General features: G+C 40.3%; 1 protein-coding gene and 1 pseudogene across 1 annotated transcript in view; both read left to right on the forward strand.

Moving 5' to 3' along the window:
• The window catches only part of gstcd (glutathione S-transferase, C-terminal domain containing), a 457,968-nt gene that overhangs the window by 297,545 nt on the left and 134,373 nt on the right, over window positions 1–26,050 (forward strand). The gene's annotated exons all lie outside the window — the stretch shown is intronic.
• LOC127533314 (nicotinamide riboside kinase 2-like) lies at window positions 8,432–11,569 on the forward strand (annotated as a pseudogene).

The raw sequence follows: 26,050 nt of genomic DNA on the forward strand, positions 1-26,050 counted from the left end.
CCTAAGAATCAGTCCTGTCACTGTGAGCTTCTTTTTGACCTCTAAAGTCGACTCAGTCATGCTCTTTAAAGTGTAATCAATACAGTTGTTCATTTATGCTTCAATTCCCCAACTTTGCGTCTTCTCCTGAGGCACATTAGCCTGATTGTGCTTTGATTTGGGGTTATAACTCTGAAGGACAGACCAAACTGCACTTTAGCAGGTTTATAATTCAACTAGTCTTGGGCATTTTAATTGAGCTGGAGAGGAAATGGGGATGTTATACTCCAGAGCCCAACAAAAACATATCAGGTTTTCAGGCTTATTGCAGAAGCTATTTAGCTGGGTCTCAGCCCTGGCACACTAATCTCCCGGTCCACTGTCATTATCTCCGTCTGGATGTAGTGATATCGGTGCCGTGTGTTTTGTTTATTGTCCTCCTGAAAGAAAACATCCACCTTCATCCGGAAATATCGGTCTTCATCAAAGAAATGGAGAGCTGTGCACCAGAGCCTCTAATGTTACATCAACAGTTTTTAAAGCGCAAACATTTGTCATGTGTCAGAGCGGAACACAGCACAGTCCTGTTTTCAAGTACACCGAAAAGTTTGCTGTCGTGTTCAAGCGTTTTCCACGATTTGTTTTGCTTTGAGGTTAGCAAGTGTAAAGGAGGGGCAAAAAAACACCTATTTATCATCCTAAACTTTTGCATAACAGTAGTTATTTTTAGATGGGGCTATATTTTTGCAACAAGTCATCAAATGACAATGAGACCAAGTGAAAGGTGTTTCTTACCTCACAGTGAGCCTGTAAAGCCTGAGCCTGTTAAATCTATAGCTTTCTAATGAGTATCAGCTCATCATTTAGCTAGTAAACAATCAGAGTTTCTGTTTTCCCAGACAGATTTTTATGAAGGAACCCAAAAAGGAAATAAAATTGGTGATAGTGTAGAGTTGAAATTTACACAGAAAACCTCAAACTTCATTCTAAATTATATTGATAACAGAAATTCAGAGCCAAATTCAGAACTGGTGGAGTTCAAACACCAGTCATCTTCAGGCCAGAAGCCTTCACTCTCCTTTGTATTACTGGTAGAATAAAAGCTTCCATCCATTATCTACACACCGCTTAACCCTCATTAGGGTCACAGGAAGGCTGGGAGTCTGATATAGGCTGAATACAGGCGACAGATCACCAGTCTATCACAGGACTACACAGAGACAATCACACTCACATTCACACCTCAGTGTGTTTTTTGGACTGTAAGAGGAACTCCGAGTACCCAGAAAAAGCCCATGCATGCACAGGGAGAACGTGCAAACTCCATGCAGAAAATCCCGGGCCTGGACACGAACCAGGGATCTTCTAGCTGCAAGGCAACAGTGCTAACCACTAAGCCCAGAATAAAATAAGAATTTAAACAATCCTGGCTTGTCATCAGTGTGTATCTGTAGGACTCTGCTGCTGTTTATTCCTGTTGCCAATTTGACAAGGTTTCCCAAAAGTCCATGTACAGCCTCTGTGCCTATCAACCAGCTGCAGCTAGTCTCAGATTGAGAACATGGATTTTTCTTGCAGCAGTAACACCTGCCTGATAACCTATAAGACACTGTCCGGTGGTGTTTGTGTGCTTTTGAATGATTTTTCCTGTCACACTCAAAATGCTTGTACATCTCAAGTAAAAAAAAAATGTTTAGAGATCCTCACTGAGAAAAACCTCTCATTTAGGTTTAGATGAAATAGACAGCTTATCTAAGCGAGCCGTGCTAAACAGTATCCTCACCTAAACCACAGTGTTCCTTTGGGGGTTTGTGAAACCACAGGGAGTGTTGCAATCTGTGAGGAGGCTCTCTCCATGATTCCTCGAGTTCGACATTTGCACATTTTTAATGGGAGCTGGTGTATTCTGTGTTGCCTATTTGCACTATTATGTATAATATCTGTTTATTTCTCATTCATATCTGAGTTTTGGCATTTCCTAGATTATTACTAAGCCAAGGAATGGTGGAGTTATGTGACAATTGGCGACTGTTTGTCTGTTAGCATCATTACTCAAAAATGGACCGTCGGATTTGGATGAAATTTTCAGGGAAGGTCAGAAATGACACAAGGATGAAGTGATTAGATTTTGGCAGTGAAGTTTCTTATAGTCTGGATCCATATATTTGTTAAAGATTTCTGTATCATTGTGAGATAGCGGCACAGCATCGCTGTAACCATGACAGCAAGTGAACACTACATCAGCTGCCTGCTGATGATCATATGATTGTGATCCTACTATAAATCCACCACTGTGAGCTTATCGGGATTTTTCGGTCGGAATTGATACAAGGAACAAGTGATTAAATTGTAGGGGTGTTTGCTTCATATTTAGATCACATGATCTGGTATTCGTACATAAGGTACAATGGACACATTTTATGGTGCCATGATTTCTGCCAGAAATTTTTCAAGATTTTAGCCATCAGAAATGATACGACTGATCAGCCTTGGCGGAGTACTGCGCTCTCTAAGTGCTTTTCTTGTTCTTTCTGTGGACACATGCAACCAGATGTTGGGGAAGAATTTCAAGGCCATAAGTACTCATCTTACGCATTGCAAATGCTCTGTGAAAAGCCATACATCAAACCAACACCTTTGCGCCTGCCCTGTCCAGGCTGCAACTCTTCTCTATACTCTAAAGATGCAATAGAACTTTGTTTCTTTGCTGTAGATGGTCCATTTCATTATTTCCACCTCATTCTTTATCCTCCAAGTCCTGTCCTCCACTTGACCTGAGCAAAGAAAAATAGTTCTTCCAGCAGCCCTTCGTGGAGGTTGAACCGTACAAATGCAACACCTTTAGACATGACTTAATATGAAGAGGAGGAAACTGGAAAACCCCAAGCAACTCTTTGATGCGACGGAGCTTAACTCACCCATGAAAGCAGGATTTAGTGTCCTGGGTAACTATGACTAAAAGGCAAATTTGACATTATTTTTCTCTTAATGTTGGGTTCTAATCTCCACCAGCCACAACATTATGAAACAGCAGGATCACGAGGAATATATTTCTCATTTCTGACGCCAAGCATTCATTCCTGCAGCGGAGCGTCAAAGTCAAACTATGACAGGTCTTTAAAGAGGAATGCAAACCTCCGGGATGAAAGTCCTGTCTCATATTGGCGAGTATGATTTGCATTTATGGCGAGATCCAAATGAATGTGTATCAAGAAATTGTGTTTCTTGATGACTTCAAGATCCTTTGGATGTGTGGTGGACCCTGTCAAATTGATAAATGTGTTATTGTTTTTTGTTGTTTTTTTCCCCCTTCAACCTTATTTTCAGAATGATATATTAACTGTTGATCCATTTCACTGCATTTGTTGTTCAGCAGTAAAATCCCCCCCCAAGCTGACTGGAACTATTGAATCAACAGTGGCCTCATGTCTCTAGTATATGCAACACTTTAATGAGTTTTTTTTTTTTATTGTACAGTAGTTTTGTACTGCTTTGTTCGAACCTTTCCACACAGTCTGTGCTTTTTGAACGTATGTGTGGCTTTTAGGGTAAGTAACATTTAAATATTCACCAGTTACCACACATCACCATACAGTATTTTCCAGAGATGTCTTTATTTTGGTTCTATACTTAGCTGATCTTTGCTTAGACACACAAACCTTGTGAAAGGCCCAACCTGCTCATTTGTTTTACCATCACTGCTGTTTTAACTGCTGTTTTTTGTTGTTCTTTTTTTTTTTAACCAAAAGAAGTCAAGCTTTTGTTCCTGTACATCCATAAGAAAAATCTTCTCCATCCATGTAGTTTGGCAGAAGTTTTTATTTGGTCTACGTCTACAAGTGATAATGATGTCATGAACTGTTGTCGGTTCCAAACCAGCATAAATATCTTCCAAGCCAAATGTTTTTACTACGACGGTTGCACTGCTGGAAATAAGTGGCAAGTACAGTAAATTTGTGGGCAGTAGAACTAAAACAATGGGCAAGTACTGGTTGAAAGGCCAAGAAGAGCTGTAGGCTTACACTTCTCTGTGAAATCATTACTGTGGAAACCCTCTTTGCTGTTACACTTTTCTTTTTTTTAATTTAATACTTATTCCTGAAGCTTTATGTGATCAGATTGCGTAATTCTCATGGAGCCTTCAGTGCTTTATGTAAGAGTCATTCCAGAATTGGAGGATATTTGGGATTGAAATCTTTTGCAAAACAAACCTTCTCTTTTAGAATTGTCTGCTCCATATTCATCAATAATAGATAATAAAATATCAAAGGCTTGATTGGCTCAGCTTACACATCAATGGTACCATTTTTATTCCATGTTTTATTTGTTGTTTGCTAACCCTACTCTAATCACAGTAACGGGGTTGCTAATCCATGCTAATGTTAGCTTTTTCTCAGGAGGAGAAGCTAGATATTTAGCTAGCTGTTACTGCTGACCAAGAGGACAAACTGACTGATGGAAAGCAGTCAAGAAAAAGTAAAGTAATTTGTCTTATCCTGATAATATGCATAACAGGGTGTGTGAGGTAGAATGAGACATTCAATCAAGGCTGACAATCTTATGAAAATCTAATCTTGTTCTTTAGGAAAACTGTTTGATGATGTTAATTCCAGCGTTTCATGTGATTCACTGTTTTCTTCTTCTACCAGCTAAAAAGGTTATGCTAACAGGATTGTTGTGGGACACACATTCCATGCATAATAATTATTATTTAAAATATTATGATGATTAAAAAAATGTTTCCACATTTACAAGAGACATCAACAAGAGAAAATGGCATTTTAGGGGGAACTTCAGATTTATTTGGTATTTTAAAAAATATTTTCAAACATTCTTTTCTCATAGTTTTTTTTTTTTACATTTGGTCTCAGGACAAGTAAATTTACCGAACAACTGCATGCTTTAGTATTTTGTACATGGATTATTTTAAATTTGATGGGTAAGACATAAAAATGTCTTCCAATTTTGGAATGACCCAATTATTCTGCATTAGCCCCTAAATTTTCATCTCTCGGCCACACCAAGACCCAAAGCTCACTAAGCAAGCACCAAGTGGTTTTATTCAATTTGTTGCTTGTAATCAATTCATTTTTCAACAATAGGAACCCTAAAATGTTGCTTGTAAATGAAAGTATTTGCAAATAAACTCTACTGTGATAGACAGTAGAGCTTAATCTCCTGAAAATCCCTCCACACTGCTTCAGGGAGAACGTAGTTGTTACACAATAGCAAATTAAATGCGAATAATCAGGATTTGGATCAGATCAAGCAAACAACCTACAAATTCAAATAATCAACAGCTTTGTTTCGATAATGACAGTCGATGGGCAGAAACATGTTTTGGGTGGAAAATGCTGTTGTGAGAACTGAGGGAAACACAAACCTCCGTGGACATATTTTGGCTGCAGTTGAAAGAGCAGCTCGTGCATGCTCCTCAGTGTGCGGTTCCACGCTTCACTAGTGTTCACAATGAGCAAAATTATCCGAGCTTCTCTTTCAACTGCAGGAAATCTATTATCCGTACGATGGGCCCTGCCGGACACTTTAAAGCACTGGTTACATACATGACAACATTTCTGTGAGCGAAGCGAATATTTTCATACAAGTCTGGAGAACCAAGAGAATTTCAGTGGTGTTATTGGAGAGAGAAAAAATGTCTATTGCCACTGTTTAATTGCTGTGACTTCCATATCTTATGAACTCAATTCATCAGGCGACTTCAGGAATGACAGGATTTGTATTTTCTGGGGGAGTAATTTCAATGGAAACAGCTGTAGGCTATCCCCAGTTTGGGTTATGCTGTCTGACAGGTTCAGCTGAAAGGAGGAAACCTACACCACAGCCAAGTGATGAAAAGCAAAAGGAAAATATTAATGGTAAAAACAGCACAATACATCATAACAGTGTAAAAATGGGGTAAAAGAAATATGGCTCAATAAGTAAAGAAAGACAAAAGTAAGCAAAGCATAAGAAGTAATGCTTAAATTGTGGTTAAATCACACGATCGTCCTCGGCTAAGCAGTTTAGAAGTTAAAAATGTAGATGCTAAAGTCGTGTGATTGAGATGATATGTAACATCATGTAAACCCAAAAGGTCCATTTAGTAGCTCGTGGAGTTTTTTAACTGGACCTCACACTCTTCATTTAGCACTTAAAGATGTTTTTACATAACTCTAGTTTTACACTCGGCTTTGATACATTTGTTAAACTCCTACTGTCAAGAATAAATACCAAATAAATACATTAGTCATTTCTACACAGGGGGTGAAGTGAAGACGTGTTCAGATCTTCTCCTGAAGCCAAAGGTCAAAATCATCCTGTTTTATTGAAAGATGGAAAGCATGAGAACCACAGCTAAAATGTATTAGTGTACAATGTGTGTGTGTTTTGGAATAATCAAGAAAAATGTATATTAATTTTGAATGGAGCATTAATCTTCAATTTACACATTTAAATTTAATAACGTTGTATGCTGCTGGGTACCCAATAAAGTCTCATCTTATCTATAAATCATTCATTCTTATTCAACATAATCTAGTTGTTGATTAAATTTTGCAAAACTAATCAAGATCTACAAATTAGCTTGTAAGTGAAGTCATCAGAAGTAGAAAATCCATTTTCCCTTGTAGTTGACTAAACATAATTTATACTAACACTCAAATACATCAAAATTGTGTGTGTACTGTCTTGGTTTTTTCAATGTAAATAGAACCACCTGCCATCACGTTATACAATAGAAAAAAAGCTATAATTGTGCAGTAGCTCAGTATAACCAGTGTAGATTCTTAATGTGAGAAATATTTGTGAAACTGGTGAACAGAGCCACACTAGCAACACAAATGACACCAGTATTGATGCAACATTTTAACATATCATGTGAAGTCTAATGTTGAATATCAGATGTGTTTTGTGATCCGATCTTCTCTGCTAATAGATAAACATTATATTTATCTTGGTGTATCCTGGTTTCTCTGCTGTATTCCTCTCATGACTGTTTTCATCAGCCTTTAGAATTTTCCCAAGAGCTTCCCTTAGCGAGGAACTTACAAAGCTACATATACATTAACTTGCAGCATTCAGATTCATACACTTGTTCTTTTTAAAGGTCAAATGTATTTTGTCAGTAAATTTGTGCTAAAAAATTAAATGACTTGAAACAACTTAAATCAAAGCCTCTTTGTCTCCAGAGGTAATTGTGACAGTATACTGAAGTAACAGCAGAAACCAGTGAACAAGAAAATTTATTGCACTTCAGGGACACCTTGAGCGTTGCTGTGCTGACCACAGGAGGGCAGAGCCCCACCACAATATTACCGTCCCTGCTGCACAAAGAATAGGCTTTGTGCGCCTCATTGAAGAGTTAAAAGTGCTTGATTGAGTTGACCTTTACTATTGTGAATTGCTTTTTTTTTTTTCTCTGTTGACATTTAAGCCAGTTTGAAGTGGCAGAAGGAAAGTCCTGCTCATGCAGAATCATTCATTGCTGCAGTAATGTGTAAGAGGATGCAGAGGAGGAGGAAGTATTATATGACTGTATAATTATCCTTCTGAACAAAATGCTTTGTTTGTGCTTATCTGATCCATTTGTGATACTGATCCATTCCGAGCTGGTACATCTAGCCATCCATTTCTTATCAATGAGCTAAGTGGTGAAAGACTATATTTGAAACAGAAATTTGAGTTCTAAAAAATCTATCAGAACAGAGAAAATAAGGATGTGGTTAGACTCGCTAATTACCAGACCTTTTGCCAAAGAATGGAAAAGGAAAAGGCTGCAAGAACATGTGTTTTGAGTTGCAGCCTTCGTTCTTGTACCTCATTTGTCTTCGGAGATGGCTGACAATCTGTATAACTCCAAACCCTTTGTAAGGGATTTATTTGTCAGCACAGATCAGAGATCAGCCCGGTAACCTCAAGCCAAAAATCCAGCATCTCACTCAAAAGTGACCCCAGTCTGGAGTCTGTGACAGCTATACTGAAACTCTGCTCAGGGTCTGGTGTCTTGATGAGCTCATTCATCTTTCAGCAGTCAACAGGCCCGCAGAGACATTTCCTCATGCCAAAGAAGATAAGACAATTGACAGAGAGAGTCTCCAGTGAGACTCCAGGAGAGCTTCACCTTCTCAGACAGCTCGGGCTTGTCTTCATTTTCCTTGACACTTAATGAGTCAGTCTGAGTGTGTCTTTAGTCCTCTTGGAGGAGGGGGAGGAGGGAAGTTCCCAGGGGGAAACTTTTGAGGTGAGGACCATAATTAGAATCAAACAAGGACACCACTGTCCCCCGCATCCACAAGTGAAACCCAAGATAACAAGGAAGAGAGATGTGAATGAGAGGCTTTTTGGACAAATTAAGGCACGAAGCTGAGACCCTTACCTGTTTTGGTTTATGGCTTCTTGCCTGTTAAGGGCTGATTTGCATGCCACCAGTCACGGTGATGGGCTCTTGGGTAGGATGGCAGATGACAGTCAGAAGTGTAGAGTAAGGGTAATTTTATACCCAGCAAATCGGTGAACACAGTTATTTGATTTACAGAGTGAGAGTTGGACAAGGAGCTCTTGTTTCTCTGTGGTTGCTGTCGTATAATGTATTATTATTAAGAGAATGAGATCGGTTTACCTTCCTAAGCTCTGTTAGGGATATTGTTCAAGGACAAAGTCCAACTGACATGAAAGCAGATGGCATGTACACACAGTCAATTACCATATGCGGACAAGTGATATAGTGATATTAGTGAAAGACACCATGTAATCCAATGTTGTCTTGAATAACATGTGGTGCACGCAGCGGAGCAGCTGTTTTAGGTATAAACAACGAAGACAGGCATTGTTGGTGCCCACAGTCCTTTCTGGAGTTGCCACATTGGATATAATGTTGCTGCTTTAATGCTTGTTGATCTGGTTTATTTTCCCATAGCATTTTGGGGAAAACCCCTCATTTATGGACAGGAGGGGAAGTGCTGATGCTGGATTTTGACATCCTGGCACTGAATGACTAAATAACCACATATGCACACAATCAAACTGTAAACTAGACCGAAGCCATGCTAACCATTCATATCCTAGAAACTGATCCTTCATCAAAGTAGTACAGCTGGATAGTTTTGACACAGAGAAGCTGAAAATGGATTGATACGTTCCCCAAAAAGTTTCCAATTTAACAGGCCAAATACCATTTAATTATCGATATTATTGAAGTATTAATCTAGTCAGATTTGGAGCAGGTGATTCCGTTTTATATACTGTTGCTTCTCAGCTGCGTATAGCTCAGCAGCTGTGACTAATGCAAACTTGCTCTTCCAGAGAATTTGTGGGGGCCCTAGTAACACAACATCAGACAATGGAAACATTGAGTGTAATGACTTCAGTGTCTCCTAATAGTCAGACCAAAGGCTGAACTCCAGACCCCCAAAAACACACCTGAACCATGTCGCTGACTCACTGCTGTGTTGTGTGCGTGTGTGTCCTGGCTACAAACGCCGCTCAGCAGCCAAGACGGGTATAGTCGGTTCCGATGACACCCCTGAGTGGAAAAACACATAAGCTATGACTCTGCCTGACAGATCTCTTGCTCAGTGGTGAAGCAACACTTACTTTTAAGGAATAATCTCATCACTGGCTGCCCCACACTCCTTTTATCCCCAGTATAGATTTTAATGTACCGCAGCGGTGTTACAGTACATCTGTTGGATGTTTAGAGTGGTGAGTCTCTTGAGTGGATTTTCCCAAACGTCAATCCGTTGGATGATCCAGCTTCTCAACAAGTACTGGGGGGGATTTGCAGGCAAGTAAACTGCAGATATTCCTGATCCCCTGCCTTTTTCTCAATTGCCACCTGAAATTTGACATTCTTCTGTTTTTTTTTTGTGAAATGTTTCCACAAATATTGTATCAATGCTGTTTTGTATATGCATTCATGGTCTCAAGACAATGAATCCTGGAAACTTTGCTTTTCTCCTGACTTGCTTTCCTTATCTATAACCACTACTCCCAGGCAATGTTTTCTGTCAGAGGGCTGTGGCTCAGGTTATAGAGCAGGTTGTCCACTAATCGCAAGGTTGGCGGTTTGGTTCTACATACCATGAAGTGCCCTTGAGCGAAGCACATTGTAAAGCACTTTAAGTCAGTGGCGGATCTTCTGTGGGGGCCACCCCGTGTGCCCCCCTAAAATTTTCGTTGGAAATTTACATTACTGATACTCTCACTTCCGACGCTCCTGAATGCAACTTTGTTGTCTGACTGCACCTACATGCACCAATGACGTTAGTTTGATCGTGTTTCGTTTGGATTTGAAGAAGCTTTGAAGATGTTTCCTGATGTCAGAGGAGAAGACAAGCAGCTTTGTACCTTTGCGGTGAAAAGACTATGGTCGTTTCTCGGTATGTAACTGTCCATACTTGCGTTCTCACGTACTCGTGAAACGTCATCATCAAGACTGCATCGGACCAGACTAGTGTGGATAGCTATACAGTGGGTACGGAAAGTATTCAGACCCCTTGAAATTTTTCACTCTCTGTGTCATTGCAGCCATTTGCCAAAATCAAAAAAGTTCATTTTATTTCTCATTAATGTACACTCAGCACCCCATCTTGACAGAAAAAAACAGAAATGTAGAAATTTTTGCAAATTTATTAAAAGAAAGAAAAACTGAAATATCACATGGTCAGAAGTATTCAGACCCTTTGCAGCGACATTCATATTTAACTCACATGTTGTCCATTTCTTCTGATCCTCCTTGAGATGGTTCTGCTTCTTTATTGGAGCTGTATTTAATTAAGCTGATTGGACTTGATTAGGAAAGGCACACACCTGTCTGTATAAGACCTTACAGCTCACAGTGCATGTCAGAGCAAACCGACCCAGTTTTTGAAAACCACCCTCACCAACCGCCTGATCAAGAACCTGCCCAACTGCTGCGTGGTCCATCAAGATGACTTCTTCAAGCCCCAAGATCAGATTGAAGTTGGTGAAGATGGCTTTAAGCAGCATGATGTCATCACTGCTCTGGACACGGACACCATGATGAGTACGATCTACACGTGGCTGGAGAACCCGGTGAAGTTTCAGAAGTCTCATAGCTTTAATAACGCCCTGGACACAGAGATCGTCCTGAAGTCCGACCACAAGGAGGAGGAGGAGACTCACATCTTCATTGTGGAGGGCTTCCTGCTTCACACCTACAGGCCTTTGATGGATGTGCTAAACCAACATTACTTTATTTCCATCCCATATGAAGAGTGCAAAAAGAGGAGGTGCTCTAGGAAGTAGACGGTGCCAGACCCCCCCGGCCTGTTCGATGACCACGTCTGGACCATGGACCTGCAACACAAGAACATCTGCTCACTGTGAAAGATTATTGAGAGCAGCTTTTTGTGATTTCTATGCAGAAAACTATGATGTTTGCTGATCTGTGCACTATTAAATGACTTAAGAATATGGAATATTGTTACTGTTTATTATTGTTCTCAGGTTTATTGTTAAATGTATAGAGTGCTACTTACTGTATTTTATTGTATTTTAAAATTTACATTACAGCACAGAACATTTCAGATTATTTTACCACAGATCAAGGGTACAGATTGTTGTTGTTCACTGTGTATTGGTAGTACTCATTTTGATTTAGACTGATTAGTATACAGAACCCTATGATGTTTGTGGTTTACAGCTGAGAACTAGTTGCTAAAAGTACAGAATATTACTTGTTATTTTAGGTGTGATAATTGCCAGGAAACATTCTAAGAAGTGGAAATTGACAGGGTTGTGTATAGTGCTGTTCTTGCAGAATATTTGTCACTTAATTGCCCTCAGGATACTGTCGTTGAGCTTGCTAGTTTTACATAACAGGCAGATGCTGCAGCTGATGATGCTTTAATTCACATAAATAGGAAAACAAGTTCATCATTGTTTAAGAAATGAGAAGCTCCTCACTGCATCATCTAGGGTTAAATAAGTTGTTGCAGCTGAAACATTCATCACTGCAGTAATTATCTAATGGAAGCCTCTTACCTATTTGCTTAGTTAAATCCAAATGCCAACTTTTTCTGAACAATGTAATTTCTAAAAAATCTGCATGTTTAGATTATTTTTCTGAGCATAGTAAGCAAATACCAACATCTGCATGCTGATATTTCCCTCGGAGCACCACTGAGCCCCTCACAGCTGATAGCATGACTCAATACTTTTACTCCTGTTTCCTCACAGTGAAGCCCACAAGTGTGCATGCCAAGCTACCAGAGCGTCTCAGCCAGGATCTCAGCCTAAAGTGCAATCATGCAATTTAGGGTTTACCACGATAAATCTCAGGCTCTGAATCCTGCATCGTGACCCTGAGTTTAAAACCTGTCAGCCACGTCTGCCTTATCATCCAGCAGTTGATTGAGAGATACGCTCAGTGTCACGTAGGAGTATAAAGCCTTCCCTTCCACTGATCTTATCTAACAGGAGGCCTCAGATTATGTTACAGGAGTAAACAAAAAATAAGTCACAGAGAAAAATGGAGCTCCATGTAGGCTCATTCCTCCACATAATGATAAAGACATGCAAATCATTTCCCCTGATAAACAGACTAATAGAAGAGCCCCTTCTATCAGATGTAGATTAATCATGCTTAGAAATTCAATTCTCAGCCAGCTAGAGTTGTAGCTTATTTGCCTAGACAGTTTCCATGGGCCACTTTAAAGCAAGTTATTTGCATATAATCTATGACCTGTGCATGTCTGAGCAAATGTTTGGTTTTACTTCACTTAAAAACTGTCCAAAGTGCTGATTTTAATGGGGAAAATGGCACAGAATGCCATCACAAAACCCTCATAAAGATAAAAAGTTTCAGTGTTTGGCTTAATTCTGTAATTCGTAGCTCTCCTAACATGGCTGTTTGTGGGTTTTCAACATTTTAAACCTAAAGTTTTTAATAATTTTTTTCATAAAGAGACACAACCTGCAACTACGTATATTTTCATGTGTTCAAGAGGGTGCATTATGTGCGTATAGGCCAGCTGCTGCTTGTGTGAGAAGAATAGAATGCATGGGAAGCTAGCTTTTTTTTCTCATAGTGGAACACTGAAAGGATGTCCACTAAAGAGTCACATCAGCCTGTCCCATGGAGACGCTTAGATAAACACACAGCTAAAAGGGAGGGGGAGTCAGGTTGCACCATGAGGTATTGGTAAGAGAAAGGAGAAGCAAAAAGCATTGTGAAAGCATTGTGGTTGCTCTATTTTCTATCCCCGGTAATTTTTAGCCCCCCCCTCTCTTCGCAGACCGGACACCTATAATTTCTCAAACAAACACAAAACAGCATCCTTCAAAGCCTCAAAACAAAGAGCTGGAGACCTGATATAATAATTTGAGTTGGGTGAGGATGTTGGCTCTCAGGAGTCAGCTATGACCTGAGGAGACAGCTGGACCGAGAGGAGCTTTAGGAAAGGGTGCCTGTGGCCAAGTGTATCAGTTGATGGTCAACGGGGTCGTGACATGAATAAGAAACTATGAAAGGTTAGAGGGTCACTTACAACAACTGTCATCACTTAGCATTAGCCGTTTCACCTGAGGACGGTGGGATTGTCACCAGAATGACGGCTGAATCACTGTTTGACCCACTGCTTTGCTACATTTTGCATCTGTTGTGATTTTTCACCTGACTGCCAAGTAACTGCCACACAAACTCTGATTTACTCAAGAATTATTTATTGTGTAGTTAAGCAAAAGAGGGATGCGAGAGGTAAAAAGATTTTTGATTGGGCTTCTCCACCCTTACAAATTAATCTGTAAGATCTTGTGACAACACTCAGATCCAGGGTGAAATTCCCCCTCTGAGTCACCAATGAGTATTTGGAATGCAGCTTCAAACTACCAATAAGTGTTGTCAAATGATTTTGGTGGGGCTAGCATGTTCATTTTTATCCTTCTGAACCATCAAACTGTCCAGGCTGTCGTTAAAGATTTATTTCCTTCATATCCTACACCGGGGATGTTTGGATAGTGGTCTTGGGAAGCAAAAACAGACAGATAATAAATACAGCCAAAGCACTCACTGCCTCTGGTCACAATATTTCAAGTGCAGATGTTTAGTTTCTAATCAAGTGACGGTGGAATAATGAATGTGCTTAAGGTCAACACAAAGACAGGAGTGCACCTATGGGATGAACTGTAACGCATTACATCTGGATAGGACATCATTAAGAAACACCCAACACCAACTCTGATTTCTCAAAACTATCCATTATATGCCGCATATGGTGTTAAAGCTGGTGTCATTAGCAAGAAATCCATCCAGTGTACGCAGACTATAGGTAGAAACTCTTGTAGTTCAAGTGTATTCATCCAGTTAGTTTTGAAAAATGAATACAAATCCCCATCATTTCCATGAAAAACAGCAGAAAAGATTGATTATTGACAAGTATGAATGATGACACTGAGAAGACCCCACATCTGCCGACCTGCTGACAGTCACAGTGTGACTTGTCAGAGTTCGACTTTTTTTTCTGTCTCCAGCTTACGAAGTCTACAACAAGAGCCAAGACATTTGCTGTACACCGGAGCACTTTTAACTGTAAAAGCCATGAATTCACAGGAAGGCTGACTTTTAATCCCCACCGGGCCTTTATCAGGATGCCGTGAAACAGATATCTGAACACATCTACGGTATAATCTTGCAACGTCTGAGTCGAGCGTAATCAAGTCTGGCAGGTCCACCGTGCCAAAGGAAAGGAAAGCAATCATTTGGCATGGTTTTGCCCGGCTAGAGTTACTAGAGGAGAACACCAAAACTCATTAATAATATGCAGAGATCCGTACATTTGAAAAATACTTCACTGCACCTTTTCTTCCAAACAAAATATAGACGAGTTGCCAGTGGGTGGCAAAGTGTTCAGTCTGTGAATCTCTTTAATGTCGCAAATGAGGAGTATTTCTAATGACTCGGCAGACTCGCAACGCCACTTGTGCGTCCACTTGTTCCAGAAGCTTCTGTCACCGTTGATATTTAACATGCAGCACCACGGACGTTTATATATATCATGTCTTTTATCATATCCAATAAAATGTTCTGGAGGGAAATAAAGTTGTTAATTTGTTTTGACAGTGTCAGATACAGTTTCTGATAAAGGATCAGTGTACCTGCCAAGGAATACATCACTTCTGCAGCAGGAACTCCTACTCGACTGCTTTGTATAAACACAATAGTGTTATTCCTGGTTCTGTACCACAGGGTGTCAATAAAACCTCTAAATGGGCCTTCATGTATTGTGAAAATCAAAACACGCGTTTCAAAAATAGAGTTAATGATCCATCAAAGCTCAAGAGTCCTAATCACCCCACTTGATCATTCTCAGTATTTCCAAAAAGGAACAAAAAATAGGTGAAAGGTTTTCTTAAGTCGGGGCTGCACAGTGGGTTAGCACTTTTGCTTTGCATCCCTGCCTTCCCGGGATCTTTCTGCATGGAGTTTGCATGTTCTTCCTGTGCATGCACGGGTTTTTTCCAGGTACTCCAGTTTCCTCCCGCAGTCCAAAAACATGCTGAGTTTAATTGTCCGTGCATGCTTGTCCGAAGGTGTGAATGTGATTGTGATTGTTTGTCTCTATATGTGTCCCTGTGATAAACTGGTGACCTGTCCAGGGTATCTCCTGCCTTCTCCCTAAGTCAACTGGGATAGACTCCAGCCCCCCGTGACTCTAATGAGGATGGTGAGTGGTGTATAGGTAATGAATAGATGGATGAATGTTTGGTAACCAGGGCTCCTCAGTGACTTTGGTGTTCAGCACTTTTGCCTTGCAGCTAGAAGATGCCCGGTTCACGTCTCCGTCTTCCCGGGATCTTTGTTAGAGTTTTCATGTTCTCTCTGTGCATATGTGGGTTTTGTCCAGGCACTCTACCTTCCTCCTACAGTCCAAAACATGCTTAACTGGTAATTCTAAATTGTCCGTAGTTGTGAATGTGACTGTCTCCATGTGTACCCCTCTGATAGACTGGTAACCTGTCCGAAGTGTCCCCTATCTTCACCCTAAAACATAGGTTGTGCTTTCCACATGAAGGTGGCGCACGGAAATGAGGCTCTTATACTCCACACGATGTCTGCTCCCAAACTGCAGGGGGCAGTGTATCGCAAACACACATCCAGCACAGTACTAAACTAGAGTAGAAGAAATTTGCCATCGCTTACACCGCTTACAACATGGCATTTTACAGAATAGTTGCATTTCAGCAGTTAGTTTTAATTTCACGCCATTGATTGTTCATAACCCAGTTATCACAGTGATCTCTGTGTGATGATTTAAGAATAAATAAATGCCTGTATTTCTCAAATTCTGCTGCTAGGAGCTCCTATTCTTCCGCCATGTTTTACGCACATCTCCATCCGCGTTGTTAGAAAAATTTGGAGGTGAAATTATCCGCTTTTCTGCTAAAATGGTGTAATTCGTCTCTTACCCTATGAGGATTAAGGGATTTATAGATAATGGATGGATGGATTGATGGATGGTTATTCTGGAGCATTAAACTGCGCTACAGCAGAGGAGATCTTAGCTTCACCTACCCCAGTGTCGCAGTGATCATGCGCTGCGGCTGTTTGAAGCTGCATGTCACATAAATAAATAACTGGAGCCTAAACACTTTCAGCAGGCCGCGTTTGTGGAATCCACTCTTGCATGTTCGGCGACTAACTGTATTGTGCCGAGTTCAAACGCAGGCGGACCCCTGCAGGGAGAAGCATTTCTGATAAACATAAATCACTCCTTTCGACACGTGCCGTGACCTCTGCTGATGCTAATGATACATGACAACGCCGGGGCTGCAGACAGACACAGACCCAAAGAAGAAATACAGCACATTAAACACACGGAGGAGAGTAATGAATGGAGCAGATCATAAACACCCCACGGTGCCTGTGGTACAGTTGTATCTGGAGTACATGTTCCGCCATTAATCTTAGCTGCGTATTACCTTTGATGGTTACATTCTTCTTTTCTTTTCCTTTTTAAGATACTGGCTGTTGGAAGCTTTGTGGCGGTGATAAATAAAAAACAAATGTTATGCAATGTTAGGTGAAAATAGCAGTCTGAGCATTTTTAGGTGAAGCTTTCCACAAGCCGGCGAGCCCACACAGGCCCTCGCTGCCTATCAGTTATGGTAAATGAATCTGGGTGGTGGCAGTTAATCAAGGAGTGAATGGGACTTCACCTCGAGTGTCTGTGAGAAAACCTCCCAGTGAGCTGTTGATAAATGACGAGTTGGCAGCCAGTTTTGCGGTCGTGCGTGTGTTTTTGTGCATGTGTGTATGAAAGGAGGGGGGGAAAGCTGCTTCACATTGTGCACATGGGCACCCCTGTAAAAGGAAATTAGAGGCCAATGTAAAGCTGTGGGTGCAGCCGACGGTCCTGTGTGTGTGTGTGTGTGTGTGTGTGTGTGTGTGTGTGTGTGTGTGTGTGTGTGTGTGTGTGTGTGTGTGTGTGTGTGTGTGTGTGTGTGTGTGTGTGTGTGTGTGTGTGCGTGTGCGTGTGCAGGTTTGCATATGTGTGTGTTGCCTATTCAAGTGGAGGAATGGGTGGGAGGAGGGAGCTGTCTTTCTAAATGGCCAGAGAGAGGAAGGATGTCTCCAGCCTTGACTCTGGCGTCCCTTTGTTGTTCATGAAAACAAAACAAAAAGAGAGGAGGACAAGAGAGGAAAGAGAGAGAAAAGAAAAAAAGAACAGCGGAAGAGAGGAGGGAGGAGAGGGGAAGGCAGAAAAGTTAGAGCCGGTCGCTAAAAACACTGCAGTCTGCTCTGTGACAGAGACATGATGTCACGTTAGTGGAGTCCCTGGTGTGGGGGTGGGAGGACGAGTGGGCTGGGAGGGGCCATACCTCCATCCTCCCTCTCCCCATGTGTGTCTCTCTTCTTTTTCTTTTTTTTTCTTTTTTCTTAGTGAATGAACCTTGGGAAGCATAATGGGCCAGGCTCGCAGCTCCACTTCCGCACAGCCGTCATTTGAAACAGTGAGATTTCCAGGTCGTTCATTCATGCCCCGGTCCCTGCTGAGCCCTGCTCAGAGAGAGTGAGGGAAGCCTGGTAAAAGATCGCCCTCAGGGGAGTGTGTTCCTCTGTGTGTGTGTTTGTGTGCATTAAGGGGGAGGCAGGAAGATAGCAGGTGGAGGGAAAAAAAAGGGCAAAAGGCATATGGTTTGTGAGAGAGTGCTACGATAAATTTTTAGATTTACGGTCGTGTCTGGCATTTATACATTTTTAGACGTACACTACCGTTCAAAAGTTGAGGGTCACTCAGGTAATTTCATGTTTCCATGAAAACTCACACTTATATTCATGTGCTAACATAACTGAACAAGGGTTTTATAATCATCAATTAGCCTTTCAACACCATTAGCTAACACAATGTAGCATTAGAACACAGGAGTGATGGTTGCTGGAAATGTTCCTCTGTACCTCTATGTAGATATTCCATTAAAAATCAGCCGTTTCCAGCTAGAACAGTCATTTACCACATTAACAATGTCTAGACTATTTCTGATTAAAATAATGTTATTTTCATTGAAAAAAAAGCTTTTCTTTCAAAGATAAGGACATTTCTAAGTGACCCCAAACTTTTGACTGGTAGTGTAAATGCCGCTTGAGCTCTGATCACACATATGACTTCCTGACACCATGGTGGGCTTGAATCTCAAATAATTTGGCATTTTGCTTTTAAAAAAATAACCCAAGAAACTACATTTTGTGGCAGATATGCATTTTTTTTTGACTCATTAGATATTTCTAATAATATTAAACATTATTGTAAGCTCGAGTTAAAACCTTTCTGTCCAAAGCTCAAACTTAATGCAATTTTCATGTCCTCAGAAGTGAACTAATCTAATATTACTGAATTGCACATCATTTAAATAAATCACGTACAGCCGCCATCACATCCTTGCTCTTGTTTAAACAGGTGTAAAAACATGGAAGTCCACTTTCTCCCTGACTCTTTGACATATTTTGAAACATTGTAAAATTCACGCTCGAAGTATTTATTGTGGGGTTGTTTTATTCAATCGTATTGTGTCCTTGTGTGTTCTCTTGATACTCCTTGTACTTGCTCTGCCGTTTCCTCTTTTGCAAACACCCACAGCTTGCTGTTATTTTACAAGAAGGTTCTCAGCTTGATTAGTAACGCTGCACAGAGCTAAATTGAACCCAAACACATTTGCAGCTCGTGTGGAAGCACCTGGGTGGGCGCGCAAGTCAAGGAAAAAATCATTAGTTGGCAGCAGTACAGTTCTATTAATACACATTTTAGCTGCAGTACATAATCAGGCACAAGTGTGGATTTGAACCTCCTCCTCGTGGTACATGAGCAAAGTAACCTGTTGAGGTCCAAACCACCCATCGAGCAACCTTCAGTAATGCAGCGCAGCCTTGGACAAGCTCTTCTGGAGGAATCGGCTCAGAAACAATTTCAGTAACATTTAGCATTCTCATCTGCTCTGTCCAATTTGTGCAACAGAAATGACCTTAGGGAAGCTTCCATTACTGTTTTACAGCAGGGACCAAAGAGTAACGTCAACAGTCTGCTCAATTAGGTGCACATGGCGTGAAGAAGATGTTTAGCGAAAGGCCAGGGCATCTCACGGTGTAAATAAATAGCTTGTAAGTATGAGCTTGCATGCTTCGGGATTCTGCATGTGTTTGTCTCATCGCCTTGATTGCTTACAGAGTCGGCTGGCTCCCGCTCGCTGCAGAGCCGTGGAGCGAAATCATAGCTGGTAAAGGGCGGTTGGAATATTCCACTATCTTCACCGCGGAGCAGTGGGAGGAAACCAAAGATTGATTGCTGTAGGTTTTGAATAATAGAAAGACAGATGGACAGAGAACCGAGAGATCAAGGACAGCAGGACAGGCAAATAGAGAAAGGATCTGTGTGGTTCCGCCATGGGAAGCTCCCAGTAATTGTTGGACTTTATTATCTAGCAAGAGGAAATTGTACCCTTTGCCACCCACAAGCACTCAATGGTAACTATCAAGTTAAACTGCCAAAGTGAAACATTGTGACAAAGCCTCCTTTTAGAGACGAGGGATGACAGTGAGATGGGGACGGGGTGGGGGTTAAAGCTTGGCCCCTGGGAGTAGGAGGGGCAGTGTCACCGTTTGGGACTGCTGAAAGGAGCACAATAACGCCTGGTATCGGGTTTGCCTGTTTGACAAATGGATCTTCTGCTGTGATCGTGGCGAGTGCAAGAGCCCTTATCGGTTGACAACAACGGGGGATGGAGATAAACATGAAGCATCTTTTACCTACAAGACTTTTTATGGATTTTTAAAATCGCACTGCTACTTAAAAGATCAAATTCAACAGTTGCACCTTGTTATACTTGGACATTTCCTGTCTAAATTCCATAGAACTGAAGAGGCCATTGGAGCGAGGTGCTAACACATAAACCAGGGGTGTCAACCATACGACCCACGGGCCAAAACCGGCCTACCAGAGGGTCCAATCTGGTCAACGGGACGACTTTGTAAAGTGTAAAAATTACAGAGGGGATATGCACTGCAAATTGTAAATTTGTAAAACTATGAATTTAAAATAATTCCTAGACTGTGACAAGTTGTTTAGATCACAAAATAAATCACCAGATGATGTTCATTGTTCTTTTGTCATGTTGTGTGTTTTATTTCTAATATTTTTGTCTAGTTTTTGTTTTGTCTATTTTTTGTGTGACTTTTGTTTCTTGTCTCGTTTGTCGTTTTGTTTCTCGTTTTTGTCATTTTGTGTTCATTTTTTGTCTCACTTGTGTTTTTTGTCCTATTTTTATCATTTTGTGTTTTTGTTGTGTTGTGTTGTGGTTTTTCTTGGCATTTTTGTCTCATTTGTGTAATTTTTTTGTTGCGTTGTAACTTTGTCAAAAAAAATTTCTATTTTGTTTCATGTGAGTCTCATTTTTATGTCACTTGCTTTCTCGCTTTTGCCGTTTTGTGTCTCGTTTTTGTCATTTTGTGTCTTGTTTTTGTCTCAATCGTGGTTTTTGTCTTATTTTGTCATTTTGTGTTATGCTTTATTCGTTGTTTTGTGTATAATTTTTGTCGTTTTGTGTTTCTTTTTGTCTTACTTTTGATCTTTGTCTATTTTTGTTGTTGCCGTTTTGTTTCTGTTTTGTCAGCTTTTTTCTGCAATCTAAAACAATGTCAACGTATTTGAGTCATTTTTTTGTCTCATTTTTGTCATTTGACCATTTTTTTGACAGTTTGTCTCGTTTCGTGTTATTTGTCTCATTTTTTTTCATTTTGTTTCTCACTTTTGACATTTTGTGTCTCATTTTTTAATTCCTGAAATGTGAATATTCTTAGAATGTACTTTTTTGCACCAAAACAGAGGTAAAAATTTGGATTTATTTGTAGACTATTATGCTGTGATTTTACTGGTCTGGCTCACTTGAGATCAAATTGGGCTGAATGTGGCACATGAACTGAAATGAGTTTGACACAACATAAACCATCCACTCATCCGTGGCGATTAAGTAACGAAACAACAGCAGCCACAACTCACCCCCAAACACACAAAATCCTCACTGATGCTCACTTTCAAAGGAGGCTTTGCAAAATAAACTCAGACTGTGTTTGTTTGCAGTTAGTCATACTCTACGTCCCAAAAAAAATGGAAACTGAAACAGGACGTGTCATCACACCCTGGAAATTAATGACTCATATTAATGACTGTAGCTGTCTGGAACTACCTAACTGTGTTATGCAAATGCAGAAACCATGTGAATGTGGTTCTGGGGAATTCTAGGTTAAAAGAAAAATATGAAAAAGAAATTAAATACCACATACACACACTAATCTGCTAAACACAGGCATAGCAACAACACAAAAGAACACAGCAGCCAAACCACCATAATGCCATTTAATGGTTATTTAATATAAGCTAGTCACAGAATACATACAGTTGAAGTAATCTCCATGTATAAACTGTATTACTGGATAAACACACAGTACGTAGGAGTAGCAGGGTTACTTATGGCGTCTCTGTGTGTGTTTAACAAGCAGCAGATTCCTACTCTGTTGCTGTTGTGTGCAAATTTACATCTTGGGATATTTTACTCGTTATTTCATTTCAATGTTAAACTAATGAGATAAGTGGGAGCAAAACAAGTCCATTCTGGGTTGAATTTACTCGCATGGTGAACTGTTATTCCTGTCTCTTGCAACAATTCTTGCTACAATCAGAATCAGAATCCATCCATTATCTACACCCCGCTTAATCCTCATTCGGGTCGCAGAGGGCTGGAGTCTATCCCAGCGGACTTAGAGTGAAGGCAGGGGACACCCTGGACAGGTCACCAGTCTATCACAGGGCTACACATATGCCACTTTTCCACTAGTACCTATGCTCGACTCTACTCGGTTTGGACATAGTACCTGGTACCAGATACTATTTTAGTACCTACTCTGCTTGGGTTCCAAGTGAGCTCAGTCGAGCCGATAGTGTAACGTCTTCAGAGTGCAGGCCACTGATTGGACAGGGAGTGATGACACAGAGCGACTCCTTCACATTAGAAAACCAAACCTGCCATTTAAAAAACAAACAAACAACTGGTGACAGCAATGGTGCGCATTGCTCCCTGACTCTCTTCTTTTACTTTGAATCTGACAGGAAGCCATAGACCGAGCCGCAGGTAAGTCATCGCTTTGATGTCCTCCATTGTTGTGCTGCACACAAATGACATCAAGGGACTTCTGGGCCGCCGTGCTGTGATGACTCCACCCACGACGTGGTGGTACTCAATTGTAATGGAAAACGACCTAAACCGAGTCGAGTTGAGCTGAGTAGGTGCTAGTGGATAAGTGCTAATAGAGACAAACACTCACATCCACACCTACAGACAATTTGGAACCACCAATGAACCTCAACATGTTTTGGACTGTAGGAGGAAGCCGAAGAAAACCCACACATGCACAGGGAGAACATGCAAACTCCATGCAGAAAGACAACAACGGAAGGCCAGGACGTGAAGCAGACATCTTCTAGCTTCAAGAGGAAAGTGCTAACCACCAAGCCACTGTGCAGCCCAGAATCACAATCAAATCCCATTGCTCCCATTTCATGTCAGAAATATTAACAATACAAAATGTACAGATAAAAGTAGAAAGATTTGACCTAAAAATATAAACATAAGTAGAAAAATATGACCTACAAATTGAATATAAGTAGAAAATATGTCTGAAAAATATAAACCTAAGTAGAAACAGTAAAAGCATGAATGTAGTATATGCTTTTCCTAAGAAAATAAGTGTAGAGTGTATTAACTATTTTATTGTACAGGGATATTCAAGATTGAAGAACTTTATCATCATATACACAGAAGAAACACAGTGGTTGCCCTGAATAATGAGATTCTTATTTGTGAATTCCCTTCACACAACTGAAATACCAAATAAAATAAGATTAAATAAAAAGAAGTAAAACAACAGAATAAAGTAAAAACAAAATAAAATAACCTTAAAAAGTTAACAGGCAAGATGTTGCAGGGAAGTCTGTGATTCAGTAGCCTGATGGCCTTCAGATAGAAACTGTTTGTGTTGTTATTGCACCAAGTTATTGCAAATTATTAAGTGTTATATAAATATATATATAAAACATGTGACCGTGAGCAGGTAGCTGACATAGTGTTATCTTGTTGTCATGGTTACAGTAACACCATGCCGCTATCCCGCAATATACAGAAATCTTTAACAGATCCATGGATCCAGACTATAAGCTGCATCACTGCCAAAATCTAATCACCTGGTCCTTGTGTCATTTCTGACCTTCCCTGAAAATTTCATCCAGATCCATTTGTCTGTTTTTGAGTAATGTTACTAACAGACAGACAGACGCCGATCATCACATAACTCCGCTGTGTTCCTCGGAGTGTTTTTTTTAAGGAGCACACTAAAAACCATGTGAACTGATAGGACATACACTTCAGCCCATTGGTGCTGAAATTGTGCTTGCTTCGGTTTTTATTCCAGATAAGAAACACACCGGAGCTAAAGAGTGATTTAAGAAGGTCAGCATCAGCAAATGACGACAGTTTGTGAGCCCCCGCCACACACAGGCACACGTTTTCTTACCTAATACTTAACCTGTTTGACATATCTGGCCATGAAGTCAGCGTGGCCCTCACCTATTTACAAAAAGACAGCCTTTGAACTGAGAGACTGCTACCCTCAACTTACTCTCACCAATAAAACCACACACAAATCTTCAATCCAGGCCTTGTAAATCAGGGTGAGCGCTGATCAAAGCGGGGCTGTGAATCTTACATGACATATCCTGCATTCCTTGCTAAACACATTCACATGCGGCACTCAAAAGCGTAGCACTTGTTTGTTGACCCCTTATCCATTTCAGGCACTGAGCGTTCGTTTTATTTGAGGCTGAATTCATCTGACCGTTCCCAAATGCAGTACGGTCCAACAGCGTTAAGCTGGTTCCCTGTACAAGCAGTAAGACTGGCCACACATCTGTCTGAATTGTGTGGTTTTAAGCATATTTTGTTTTTGACCATCACTTACTGAGGCAGCAGTTTGGAGGATAGTACACTAAACCAACCAACTGGAGTTGCCTTTTTTAATTAAACTCAAGCATTTATAGCATGCGTTTCATTTTTTGTGACGATTTTGTAGGCCCAATATCAGATGAAATAATTAACCTTTAAGTAGACCGTTCCACTTGTTTTCAGTAAGTAAGCAGGACTCAACTTGTGATCTTTATCGTGTCAGTTAATATCTGTTTATTAGATACAGATCAGGTGTCAAGCTCATCTCAGTTCAGGGGCCACATTCAGCCCAATTTGATCCCAAGTGAGCCAGAACTGTAAAATCACAGCATATTAACCTATGAATAACCACAACCCCATATTGTTCCTTTGTTTTAGTGCAAAAATGTTCACGTTTAAGGACTTATCTTTTTACAAAACATTATGAACAAAGGGAAATTTAAGAAAATGAATTCAATTTCAGCAACATTATTCTTCAGTTTCTTATTTATACGTTTCAACTTACAGATAGTCTACAAAGGATCAAAACATTTAGTCACAGGTATCTATATAGTATTTTACTTTATGATCAAATCGTCAGAAGTCAGACAAAAAAAAGACAAAATGGCAAAGTAAGACACAAAATGACAAAAAATAAAACAAAACAATAAAGACACAAAAATGACACAAAAAAGTTACAAAGCGACAAATAAATGAGACCAACTACAAAATCAAGAAACAAAATGACAAAAATAGACAAAAAAAATTGATATACAAACAGCTAATGAAGCAAAACACAAAATGAAAAAAAGACAACACAAATCAACAAACAAGAAGCAAATGACAAAAACGTGTGATAAACAACAAAAGTCAGACAAAATAAAGACAAAACCAACAAAAACAGAACAAAATATTGCAAAATGAGACACAAATGACAAAAACAATGAACAATATAGTATTTTACTTTATGATCAAAACAATTTGTCATGATCTACAATTTATTTTAAATTTATAGATTTACAATGTGCAGTTGATGTCTTCTCTGTAATTTTTACACAGTACAAAGTCATCCTGTGGGCTGGATTGGACCCTCTTGAGGGATGATTTTGACCCACGAGTCGCATGTTTGACCACCCCTAATACAGACACTTCATCCTAAAGAGGGTTCCAAAGGGGTGGAGGACACCCTGCACAGATTACAATTGCAGTTTTGCATCAACATAAAGACAAAAAACACCCACAACCACTTAAAATCACCTTCCACACGTCTTTAGCGGTGGGAAGTCACAACCCTCAGAGAAAACCCAACACAGGCACAGGAAGAACACGCAAAACTCCACACAAACCAACCAACCAACCAGAACCAACCCACAACCTTCTTGCTGTTAATGCACCACTGCACCACTCTGCCACCTGTCAGCTGATATTCTGCTTATATTTCCAAACAAATATTGCCATTAATTAAAAAAAAAACCCACAACCAACTGGATGTTTGCTAATCCAATCATAGGTTTGCAACATGAAGGCCAAGCAAACATGTCAAGTTTTGTCTTTAGATCACACGCTGAAGCCATTCTGATCAGGTTGTTGG

Source organism: Acanthochromis polyacanthus, chromosome 3 (assembly GCF_021347895.1).
Source record: "Acanthochromis polyacanthus isolate Apoly-LR-REF ecotype Palm Island chromosome 3, KAUST_Apoly_ChrSc, whole genome shotgun sequence".
In the NCBI taxonomy this organism is placed as follows: Eukaryota; Metazoa; Chordata; class Actinopteri; family Pomacentridae; genus Acanthochromis; species Acanthochromis polyacanthus.